Raw genomic sequence first — 11,182 nt, forward strand, 5'->3', positions numbered from 1 at the left:
GTCCCTTGGTTTCCGAATCGGCGGGCACTAGTTGGGCTCCGGGCCTTCACTTAGATGGAGCAGGCCTCTGCTCCTGCCACCTTGGGGGACGCCCCAGGTGTAGTGTCCGAGACGGGTCGGGGGGGTGCCATCCCGCAAGGCACCCCCAGTTCGAGAAGGGTTCCCGGGGTCGCCACCCCAGAGGTCGGATCGAGAGCGGGGGTCGCTGCCCCCAGTCCAGTGGTCGAGACTACTGGAGTGAGTTCGGAAGGGTCGAGTTCGGTCGCGGGGGTCGCCGCCCCCAGTTCGAGACGCGTGTCGGGGGTTGCTGCCCGTAAAGGCAACCCCAGTTCGAGTGCAGCGGTCGCTAAGGCAGGCAGAATGATGGTCGCGGGGGGGGATGCCCCGTGGGGTACCCCCAATGAGGTGGGTCCTAGCGTTGCCATCATAGAAGTCCCCCCAACTGTAGCTATAGGCAGAGCAGGGGCTATGACAAGGGAGAAAGTGGCGGAGGCTTGGAGGAACTCCATGAGGGAGTCGAAAGGAGACAAGGAGGCTGCGACCTGGGAGGAGGCGCGGAAAAACCGTAGACGGCCGGTTAAGCGTTGGTGGGTCCCGGACGAGGGTCCCCCAACTGGAACGCAATCTGAGAGGAACAGCCCACAAAAGCCGTCGATGGAGGGCCTCAGAAAGGCAAAATCGGAGGAGGTAATAGTGGTGGATGGGTGCTCCCCGGGGTCAGGGAGGGCGTCAGCGACGGAAGCAGTACCAGCCAGTGCGGAGGATTGGCCAGCCCTCACCAAGGACGATTCCCCAATTCCGGCTGCACAAAGAGAGGTGACAACTGCATGGTCGGGCGCAAAGACAAGCACGGCGGTTCCAGGAGGCAAGAAGAAGACCCCCCAGTACTACAAAGACCTCCTGGAAAATAATTTTAAGGAATATGCGTCCGGCAGCGTGATGAAGATTGTTCCAGGGGTACAAGAGGCCATACAGGAGCGGTCGATCGCCTTCCTCACCTTCGACGAGAAGGGGAAGGGACTCACCAGGATCCCGCAGGAGAAGATGGCGGAAATATTGGGAGAGCTGCGGATTCCGGCCCAGTATATGGTTCGGCGTTTTTTTGCCATGTGGGATATCCTTTTGCCATCAAGGGAGGTTGCAGAGAGACTGTCAAAAGGGGATCTCACATGGAAAGGATTTCGACTGAGGCCGGAATACAAGTCTAAGAGAAGGGCAGCTGTTACGATAAAAGGGGTGCCCAGCTTCATCTCGGAGGACCAGCTGGGTGCCACGATGTCCCAATATGGAGAGGTTGAAAGTGTGCAGCCGGTGATTGGGCCCCGTGGAATAAGGATGGGGGAGATTAAGCTCGAGATGAGGGTCGATAGGAAGGAGGTAGAAAAGATCCCCTCCCAACTATCTTGCGAGGGTTGGACCATGCTAGTTCTGGTAGAAGGGAGGAGACCGCACTGCTGGTCCTGCCAAAAACCTGGCCATGTGTCCCGCTTCTGTCCCAAAAGGATAGAGGAAGAGAAGAAGAACAAGGGGCAGAAGCCGGCCGAAGAAAAGGCAGTTGAAAGGAACGAGGCCGACACCTGGAGCAAGGTGGTGTCCAGGAGGACCAAGAAAATAGCTGAGGTGTCCGCTCCCACAACAACACCCAGAGGAGCGGCGGTGTCGGCCAAACGGAAGCTCAGGGTCAGCTCCTCCGAATCAGAAGGAGAAGATGGAGGAGAATCCAAGAAGGATGCAAAAAGAGAAAAGACGGCAGAAGAAGACCCTGAGCATCCGCCAACAGCCCCCGATGAGGATGTCCAGGCCACCCCTCCCCTATTCAACACGCCTCCAGAGGAAAAGGAGCCGGGCGAAGCCCCTGAAACACCGATGGAGGCTGAGGAGCCAGTAAGAAAACAAACGGAGAAGCCGGCAGCCTCCAGAGAGGAGAAGACAAGGAAGTTTCCTTTCTGGCCGGGGGAAAGGATATGTGAAGTAAGGATGAGTGAGACGGTCAGCGACCTCAACGGAAGACAAAAAAAACATCTCAAGTCCCTCGAAAGCCTCTCAAAGGTGGACGAGAAGGAGGTCGCTGATCCCAGAAACTTCCCGGATGCTCCTCAGCTCATCACGTTCGTCCGGCCAAATAGGGGAGGGCGAGCGAAAGCCCTATGGAGGATGCTGGAGGCCAGCAAAACAGCGTTTAAGGGGCTGAAGATATTCGACGGGGAGCACCCATCACTAGGGCAAATAGCCAAGAAAAGTGAGGGGCGGGTCCCTATTTATGTTCACCCCTCCCTGTATAGGGCTCTAAAAATTACGTTTCCTCTGGACGTTGGGGGCCTGGCTAGAGACGGACGGTTTACGTCCGACCTGCTCTCGGGCAGTCTTGGCCAGGCCTTTGACGTCCTGTCCCCCGAGGACTTCAGACCCCTAGTTGACGAATTTTACTAGGTAGGGAAGCATGGCCACGGGCTTGAACCTGGCTAGTTTGAATGCGAGGGGCATGAGATCTCGAAGCAAAGCTGCTCGCGTGCTGAGGGATCTCGTGGCCCTTGAGGTAGATATAGCTGCGTTGCAGGAGACCCACTTTGTTGGGCCCGGGGATTGCAGTGTGCTGGTCAACGACTTTGACGTTTACTCAGCATACGGCAATCTCCGTAGCAGTGGGGTTTCTGTTCTAGTAAGTCGCACCCTGTCTGCGACGGTTACCGTTATCCACGCCGACGCTCATGGGAGGCTGGTCGTGGTCGATGTTGCCGTTAAAAGCGGCGTGTTCCGGATAGTGGCAGTTTATGCACCTAACATCCCCAGCGAGAGGGTTTCCTTTTTTCGGCGGGTGGAGGTGTTTCTCTCTTCGGGTCCGGAGCGGGTAGTCTTAATGGGGGACTGGAATGCCGTCCTGGACCCCAGCATAGATAAGGTCGGGGGGGTTAGAGGGTCGGGTTGGTGTGAAAGCAGCCTGTCTGACCTGATGGCCTCGTGCGATCTGGTCGATAGGTTCCGTCTGGATCACCCTGGGAGGGAGATGTGGACGTGGCATACTAGTGCGGCCTCCAGTCCAAGTACATACTTGGACAGGATGTTAATTAGAAGGGGCGACGTAGATTTTCTATCTTGTCCCACGTTCCACTGGCTAGGTCATTCGGACCACAAACTCGTGTTGGCCCGTTTGAAGTTAGGTAATAGGCCTAGGTTGGCTGGCTACTGGAAGTTGAACGCCTCCTTGTTGGAGTCGGAAGACTTCCGGGAGCGGCTGACAACACTAATCCAGAGGGAGTTAGTGGGGGCGGTTACCGGGAGTAGCTGGTGGGTTAAGCTTAAGGTCACCATTAGGCGCTTTTGTGTCCACTATAGCCAAAGCCTCGCGTTAGTTAGGGCTCGGACCAAAAGGCACTTAGACGATAGACTGACCCGGGCGGTGGCAGGGGGGGATTCCCTAGAACTAGCTCTAGTAAAGGAGGACCTGAATCGCTTGGCTAGCGAGCGATACACAGGTCAGGTAGTTAGAGCTAGGTTAAAAAGAGTCTCCAACGAAGCCGCGAACGTTGACGCTGTTGAGCGTGGGGCTGCTTTAAGACGTGGCTCGGATGGGTACATTCGGGAAGTGAAAGACCTGGAAGGGCGCTCTCTCGTGTCGGCGCGGGAGATCTGCAACGGGTTTCGACAACATCTGGAGGAGCGATTCACCCAACTACCCAGACTCCGCGGCCAGGAGTTTGGCGGCTATTTGGCTGGCTCGCCCCGCCTTACTGCGGACCGAGCGGCTAGCTGCGAGGGGATGGTTACGGAGCGTGAGGTCATTACTGCGTTGAAGCAGGTAGGCCTCAACAAATCTCCGGGACTTGATGGTTTGCCCTATGAATTGTTCTTGAGGCTGTCGCCCATGTTTGTGCCCCTTCTGACGGGCGTGTTTAACCACTGGTTTGTCACGGGCTCGATCCCGAGACAGGTAACCAAAGGAGTGGTCACGCTTCTGAAGAAGGGGAACCAACCTGGAGGGGGGAATCTAGACGATTACAGGCCGATCACTCTGCTTAACGCAGACGTGAAGATTTTGGCTCGCGTTCTCGCAAACCGGATGCAGGTTGTTATCGGTGACTTGATCGAACCGGATCAGAATTACGCTGTGAAGGGTCGATCAATTCAGAACAACTTGCACCTGGTGCGCTTGATCTTAGAGGGTGTAGAAGACGACACGGAAGCCGCGCTGATCAATTTGGATCAGTCCAAGGCGTTCGATAGGGTGGACCATGGGTTCCTGAGGTCTGTTGTGGAAACCGCCGGCTTTGGTCCGGACTTCCGCAAGTGGGTCTCTGCTCTGTATCGTGATCCCGCGGTAGTGGTGCAAGTCAACGGTAGGTTGTCGGAGTCCTTTGGGGTCTCTCGGTCGGTGCGGCAGGGCTGTCCGCTGTCGCCTCTGCTCTATGTCCTGGCGTTGGAGCCCTTCCTTCGCAAATTAAGGGACGAGGCGGCGAGACCAGTCCTACGCGGCATTGCTCTACCTGGCGGCCGATTTGCCAGGGTGTCCGCGTACGCTGATGACGTCACCGTTTTCGCAGCTTGTCGTAACGACATCGAAGCGGTGATAGAGGCGATCGCTGAGTACGAAGTTGTTACAGGGGCCGTGATCAATCGCAGCAAGTCCGTCGGCCTGCGGTTGAGCGCCTGGACCGGGGTAAACTCGCTTCCAGGTGCGTTCGGCTGGACTGATGGCCCGGTTAAGATCCTCGGCGTGTGGTTCGGGCCGGATCTCCAGTTGGACAAGAATTGGTCGGAGGTACAGACGAAGGTCGAATCGTCGGTCGTGTCTTGGATTCGAAGGAGGTTGTCCTTGAAGGGTCGTGCGGAGGCATGCGCCACTTACGTGTTTCCGCTGATCCTTTACCGTTTATCTGTTCTTCCCCTGCCTGCGGACCGCTGTAAGGCTTTAGAGCGCCTCCTTTTTAAACTGCTGTGGAAAGGAGGAAAGCCGTATGTCCGTAGACAGGTCTGTACGCAGAAACTTGGCGAGGGAGGCTTGGGAATGCCGGACTTGAAAAGTCACAAGCATGCTGAAAGACTGGCGTTCCTGAGTCGTACACTGTTAGAGGAGACGCACTGGGTACCAGCGGTGGAACAGGCTTTTCCGCAGCTCGTATCCGCCCCTGCCGCTGAAGGTCGCAGAAGACCAGCAGGGGATTCGCGTTTCTTCACCGAGTGCCGGGCTGCCCTTAGGGCGTTGCCGGGGTCCAGTGACCTTGCGCGGTCTAGGAGGAGGCTGTATCGGGATCTAGTGGTGGGGACCGCTAACGATCCGCTGGTGGAGCGGCTACATCTGTCGGGGGAGGAGGTTCTCTCGCTGTGGAGTTGGGCGCCTGCCAGCAGTCATTTAAATAATTCAGAATTTTCAGTAACGTGGAGACTGGTCCGGGACGCGTTGCCACTTTTCGACCGACTTGCCAGAGATTGCCGGGATAGAGAATTTTATTATCCCCCGTGCCCCCGCTGCAATGACGAGGAGGAGGACGAGACGAGGGAACACGCGTTCTTTCTTTGCAGCGGGGTGCGGAGTCTCTGGAGGTATGTCGAAGAGGTAACGGCTCGCATCGACCCCGAGCGGTCGGTGCCACTTGATTTAGCGTATGTGGTCGATAATGTGGACCCGCCGTTTTCTAGGGAGAAACGGTTGGTGTTTCTAGCGATACTAGCCGTAGCTAGGTTAGTGACGTGGGTTTCACGTCTAGACATCGTCTATGAGGGGCAGTCTGTTTCCGATCGGGATCTGGTCGTTCGTTTTAAGCACCAACTTAAAACGAAAATCAGATGCGATTGGGAAAGGTTGCCCCGCATCGACTTTGATAGAAGATGGGTGCACAACACTAGTTTGTGCATCCGACGAGGAGACAGGTTCGAGTTCGTGCTTCCCCCTGGTTAGAATTGGTCCTAGGGTGCTGGGGTTGGTGTTTTCTATACTCGGAACCCACCCCAATGTATTTGTTAAACAAGAGTTTACTCTTGTCCATGGGTAGAAGCTAGGGTTAGTTAGGAAATGGTAACCACTTCGAGTGGAAGATGAGTATCTTTATTAAGGCCTAGACTAGGGATGTATGTGTGTCGATCCGGTCCCTGATTTATTTTTATTCGGCACTAGGAGAGCTTCCAAAGATGCCCACTCCCACTTGTTTGTTTTGTCCCCGGCCTTTGTTGCCCCTTATGCATTTTTATCTTGGAAGACGCCGTCCATTCCCGACGAACCCCCTCCACAAGTTATTTTTTCACCAGCAGTTTTTGCTGTCCCGTAGATCCTCCATTCCCCACTAGGGAGCTACCTGCTTGCTTTCACCTTTCCCTTCGGGGAGGGGACCGGAAGACAGTGGGCGCTCCACTAACGAGTAGAGAGTAGGATGGGAGGGTCCCTTACTAATCCGCCCCCATAGGCATTTTGTTAAGTTGTTTTCTTTTTCTTTCTTTTTGGGTGTATTTTAGCTTGCCCCCCTCCCCTTCATCTCACCCCCATTTATTTTTAAAAAAAAAAAAAAAAAAAAAAAAAAAAAAAAAAAAAATACTTTTGTTTGTACATATATAATTTTTGTTTTGTTTGTGTAAATACTCTTTTTATTATTACAGAATGCATGAAGGTCGCCTGCCATCCCGTTAAGCTGGGGAGAATTAGTTTTGTTTTAAATAGGTCCTGGTAAGAATGTAAGGCGAATTGTAGAATGATAGTTCTCTAGTGTAGTCTTTTAATAAAGAACTTGTCTTTCAGTACAAGTCTAGCGTTAGCTCTAGTAAAGACCCGATTTCTTTTTTCCCCACACCCCCCTACTTGGCCCTGGTGCCTAAGTTGTTACGGACCCCAAATAAGGCCTTGGCAGTAGATAATGCCAAGGTCGGGGCCGTAACGACTAAATAAATTCTCGGCCTCTTCTGGCTAAGATCAAAGTGTAGTATCTGTTCTTATCAGCTTAATATCTGATAGGTCCCTCGCATGGAGGGATCACGATATTAAACTGATTTTTGGAACTCGGTCAAGGGTTAGGAGCTTGCTCCCCCTTCTCCACGGGTTGGCCTGGTATTGCACTGCCTCCAGGAGTTAACAGCCCCGATTCTGACCCCAGCTCGCTCGGGAAAGAGTCAGAAAACGCAATCCCAAAAACAGACTGACTACTACTTTGATCTTACTACTAAACTAAACTACTTTGTTGGTACTTACTTCCCTTTACTTAGTTGTTTGTTTAGTTGTTGCTTGCTTTGGTTTCGTTCGCTTTCGGTCCGGTCCGCTCGGCTGGACCGTTCGTTGGTCTCATTAGCTGGAGGACGGAGGCGGGCGGGCGGCCCTCCTTGGCCGCTGCCTGCGATCGACGCTTCCACTAGTAGAGAGGGGCCGGGGGTAGGGGGGTCGTTGTCGCTCTGCCCGCAACCTTTGCCGCCCGGACCGGTCCACTGACGACCCCGGCCCCGGAGGGAGCCCCTTTATCGCTTCTCGGCCTCTTCTGGCTAAGATCAAAGTGTAGTATCTGTTCTTATCAGCTTAATATCTGATAGGTCCCTCGCATGGAGGGATCACGATATTAAACTGATTTTTGGAACTCGGTCAAGGGTTAGGAGCTTGCTCCCCCTTCTCCACGGGTTGGCCTGGTATTGCACTGCCTCCAGGAGTTAACAGCCCCGATTCTGACCCCAGCTCGCTCGGGAAAGAGTCAGAAAACGCAATCCCAAAAACAGACTGACTACTACTTTGATCTTACTACTAAACTAAACTACTTTGTTGGTACTTACTTCCCTTTACTTAGTTGTTTGTTTAGTTGTTGCTTGCTTTGGTTTCGTTCGCTTTCGGTCCGGTCCGCTCGGCTGGACCGTTCGTTGGTCTCATTAGCTGGAGGACGGAGGCGGGCGGGCGGCCCTCCTTGGCCGCTGCCTGCGATCGACGCTTCCACTAGTAGAGAGGGGCCGGGGGTAGGGGGGTCGTTGTCGCTCTGCCCGCAACCTTTGCCGCCCGGACCGGTCCACTGACGACCCCGGCCCCGGAGGGAGCCCCTTTATCGCTTCTCGGCCTCTTCTGGCTAAGATCAAAGTGTAGTATCTGTTCTTATCAGCTTAATATCTGATAGGTCCCTCGCATGGAGGGATCACGATATTAAACTGATTTTTGGAACTCGGTCAAGGGTTAGGAGCTTGCTCCCCCTTCTCCACGGGTTGGCCTGGTATTGCACTGCCTCCAGGAGTTAACAGCCCCGATTCTGACCCCAGCTCGCTCGGGAAAGAGTCAGAAAACGCAATCCCAAAAACAGACTGACTACTACTTTGATCTTACTACTAAACTAAACTACTTTGTTGGTACTTACTTCCCTTTACTTAGTTGTTTGTTTAGTTGTTGCTTGCTTTGGTTTCGTTCGCTTTCGGTCCGGTCCGCTCGGCTGGACCGTTCGTTGGTCTCATTAGCTGGAGGACGGAGGCGGGCGGGCGGCCCTCCTTGGCCGCTGCCTGCGATCGACGCTTCCACTAGTAGAGAGGGGCCGGGGGTAGGGGGGTCGTTGTCGCTCTGCCCGCAACCTTTGCCGCCCGGACCGGTCCACTGACGACCCCGGCCCCGGAGGGAGCCCCTTTATCGCTTCTCGGCCTCTTCTGGCTAAGATCAAAGTGTAGTATCTGTTCTTATCAGCTTAATATCTGATAGGTCCCTCGCATGGAGGGATCACGATATTAAACTGATTTTTGGAACTCGGTCAAGGGTTAGGAGCTTGCTCCCCCTTCTCCACGGGTTGGCCTGGTATTGCACTGCCTCCAGGAGTTAACAGCCCCGATTCTGACCCCAGCTCGCTCGGGAAAGAGTCAGAAAACGCAATCCCAAAAACAGACTGACTACTACTTTGATCTTACTACTAAACTAAACTACTTTGTTGGTACTTACTTCCCTTTACTTAGTTGTTTGTTTAGTTGTTGCTTGCTTTGGTTTCGTTCGCTTTCGGTCCGGTCCGCTCGGCTGGACCGTTCGTTGGTCTCATTAGCTGGAGGACGGAGGCGGGCGGGCGGCCCTCCTTGGCCGCTGCCTGCGATCGACGCTTCCACTAGTAGAGAGGGGCCGGGGGTAGGGGGGTCGTTGTCGCTCTGCCCGCAACCTTTGCCGCCCGGACCGGTCCACTGACGACCCCGGCCCCGGAGGGAGCCCCTTTATCGCTTCTCGGCCTCTTCTGGCTAAGATCAAAGTGTAGTATCTGTTCTTATCAGCTTAATATCTGATAGGTCCCTCGCATGGAGGGATCACGATATTAAACTGATTTTTGGAACTCGGTCAAGGGTTAGGAGCTTGCTCCCCCTTCTCCACGGGTTGGCCTGGTATTGCACTGCCTCCAGGAGTTAACAGCCCCGATTCTGACCCCAGCTCGCTCGGGAAAGAGTCAGAAAACGCAATCCCAAAAACAGACTGACTACTACTTTGATCTTACTACTAAACTAAACTACTTTGTTGGTACTTACTTCCCTTTACTTAGTTGTTTGTTTAGTTGTTGCTTGCTTTGGTTTCGTTCGCTTTCGGTCCGGTCCGCTCGGCTGGACCGTTCGTTGGTCTCATTAGCTGGAGGACGGAGGCGGGCGGGCGGCCCTCCTTGGCCGCTGCCTGCGATCGACGCTTCCACTAGTAGAGAGGGGCCGGGGGTAGGGGGGTCGTTGTCGCTCTGCCCGCAACCTTTGCCGCCCGGACCGGTCCACTGACGACCCCGGCCCCGGAGGGAGCCCCTTTATCGCTTCTCGGCCTCTTCTGGCTAAGATCAAAGTGTAGTATCTGTTCTTATCAGCTTAATATCTGATAGGTCCCTCGCATGGAGGGATCACGATATTAAACTGATTTTTGGAACTCGGTCAAGGGTTAGGAGCTTGCTCCCCCTTCTCCACGGGTTGGCCTGGTATTGCACTGCCTCCAGGAGTTAACAGCCCCGATTCTGACCCCAGCTCGCTCGGGAAAGAGTCAGAAAACGCAATCCCAAAAACAGACTGACTACTACTTTGATCTTACTACTAAACTAAACTACTTTGTTGGTACTTACTTCCCTTTACTTAGTTGTTTGTTTAGTTGTTGCTTGCTTTGGTTTCGTTCGCTTTCGGTCCGGTCCGCTCGGCTGGACCGTTCGTTGGTCTCATTAGCTGGAGGACGGAGGCGGGCGGGCGGCCCTCCTTGGCCGCTGCCTGCGATCGACGCTTCCACTAGTAGAGAGGGGCCGGGGGTAGGGGGGTCGTTGTCGCTCTGCCCGCAACCTTTGCCGCCCGGACCGGTCCACTGACGACCCCGGCCCCGGAGGGAGCCCCTTTATCGCTTCTCGGCCTCTTCTGGCTAAGATCAAAGTGTAGTATCTGTTCTTATCAGCTTAATATCTGATAGGTCCCTCGCATGGAGGGATCACGATATTAAACTGATTTTTGGAACTCGGTCAAGGGTTAGGAGCTTGCTCCCCCTTCTCCACGGGTTGGCCTGGTATTGCACTGCCTCCAGGAGTTAACAGCCCCGATTCTGACCCCAGCTCGCTCGGGAAAGAGTCAGAAAACGCAATCCCAAAAACAGACTGACTACTACTTTGATCTTACTACTAAACTAAACTACTTTGTTGGTACTTACTTCCCTTTACTTAGTTGTTTGTTTAGTTGTTGCTTGCTTTGGTTTCGTTCGCTTTCGGTCCGGTCCGCTCGGCTGGACCGTTCGTTGGTCTCATTAGCTGGAGGACGGAGGCGGGCGGGCGGCCCTCCTTGGCCGCTGCCTGCGATCGACGCTTCCACTAGTAGAGAGGGGCCGGGGGTAGGGGGGTCGTTGTCGCTCTGCCCGCAACCTTTGCCGCCCGGACCGGTCCACTGACGACCCCGGCCCCGGAGGGAGCCCCTTTATCGCTTCTCGGCCTCTTCTGGCTAAGATCAAAGTGTAGTATCTGTTCTTATCAGCTTAATATCTGATAGGTCCCTCGCATGGAGGGATCACGATATTAAACTGATTTTTGGAACTCGGTCAAGGGTTAGGAGCTTGCTCCCCCTTCTCCACGGGTTGGCCTGGTATTGCACTGCCTCCAGGAGTTAACAGCCCCGATTCTGACCCCAGCTCGCTCGGGAAAGAGTCAGAAAACGCAATCCCAAAAACAGACTGACTACTACTTTGATCTTACTACTAAACTAAACTACTTTGTTGGTACTTACTTCCCTTTACTTAGTTGTTTGTTTAGTTGTTGCTTGCTTTGGTTTCGTT

The 11,182-nt window shown here is 54.2% G+C and overlaps 8 non-coding genes across 8 annotated transcripts; all 8 read left to right on the top strand.

Moving 5' to 3' along the window:
- The first annotated feature begins 6,867 nt into the window (after positions 1-6,867).
- LOC145274610 (U2 spliceosomal RNA) lies at positions 6,868-7,068 on the top strand. The gene has a single exon (XR_013866825.1). It is a non-coding gene; the product is annotated as a U2 spliceosomal RNA (small nuclear RNA).
- A 365-nt stretch (positions 7,069-7,433) lies between these two features.
- LOC145274546 (U2 spliceosomal RNA) lies at positions 7,434-7,634 on the top strand. The gene has a single exon (XR_013866767.1). It is a non-coding gene; the product is annotated as a U2 spliceosomal RNA (small nuclear RNA).
- A 365-nt stretch (positions 7,635-7,999) lies between these two features.
- On the top strand, positions 8,000-8,200 carry LOC145274558 (U2 spliceosomal RNA). The gene has a single exon (XR_013866778.1). It is a non-coding gene; the product is annotated as a U2 spliceosomal RNA (small nuclear RNA).
- A 365-nt stretch (positions 8,201-8,565) lies between these two features.
- Positions 8,566-8,766, top strand: LOC145274571 (U2 spliceosomal RNA). The gene has a single exon (XR_013866790.1). It is a non-coding gene; the product is annotated as a U2 spliceosomal RNA (small nuclear RNA).
- A 365-nt stretch (positions 8,767-9,131) lies between these two features.
- LOC145274584 (U2 spliceosomal RNA) lies at positions 9,132-9,332 on the top strand. Its single transcript, XR_013866801.1, has one exon. It is a non-coding gene; the product is annotated as a U2 spliceosomal RNA (small nuclear RNA).
- A 365-nt stretch (positions 9,333-9,697) lies between these two features.
- Positions 9,698-9,898, top strand: LOC145274596 (U2 spliceosomal RNA). The gene has a single exon (XR_013866812.1). It is a non-coding gene; the product is annotated as a U2 spliceosomal RNA (small nuclear RNA).
- A 365-nt stretch (positions 9,899-10,263) lies between these two features.
- Positions 10,264-10,464, top strand: LOC145274608 (U2 spliceosomal RNA). Its single transcript, XR_013866823.1, has one exon. It is a non-coding gene; the product is annotated as a U2 spliceosomal RNA (small nuclear RNA).
- Positions 10,465-10,829: 365 nt separating this feature from the next.
- On the top strand, positions 10,830-11,030 carry LOC145274621 (U2 spliceosomal RNA). The gene has a single exon (XR_013866834.1). It is a non-coding gene; the product is annotated as a U2 spliceosomal RNA (small nuclear RNA).
- The last annotated feature ends 152 nt before the right edge of the window (positions 11,031-11,182 follow it).

Source organism: Euprymna scolopes, unplaced genomic scaffold, assembly GCF_053919585.1.
Source record: "Euprymna scolopes isolate OS-2025 unplaced genomic scaffold, ASM5391958v1 sca39, whole genome shotgun sequence".
NCBI classification, from domain to species: Eukaryota; Metazoa; Mollusca; class Cephalopoda; order Sepiida; family Sepiolidae; genus Euprymna; species Euprymna scolopes.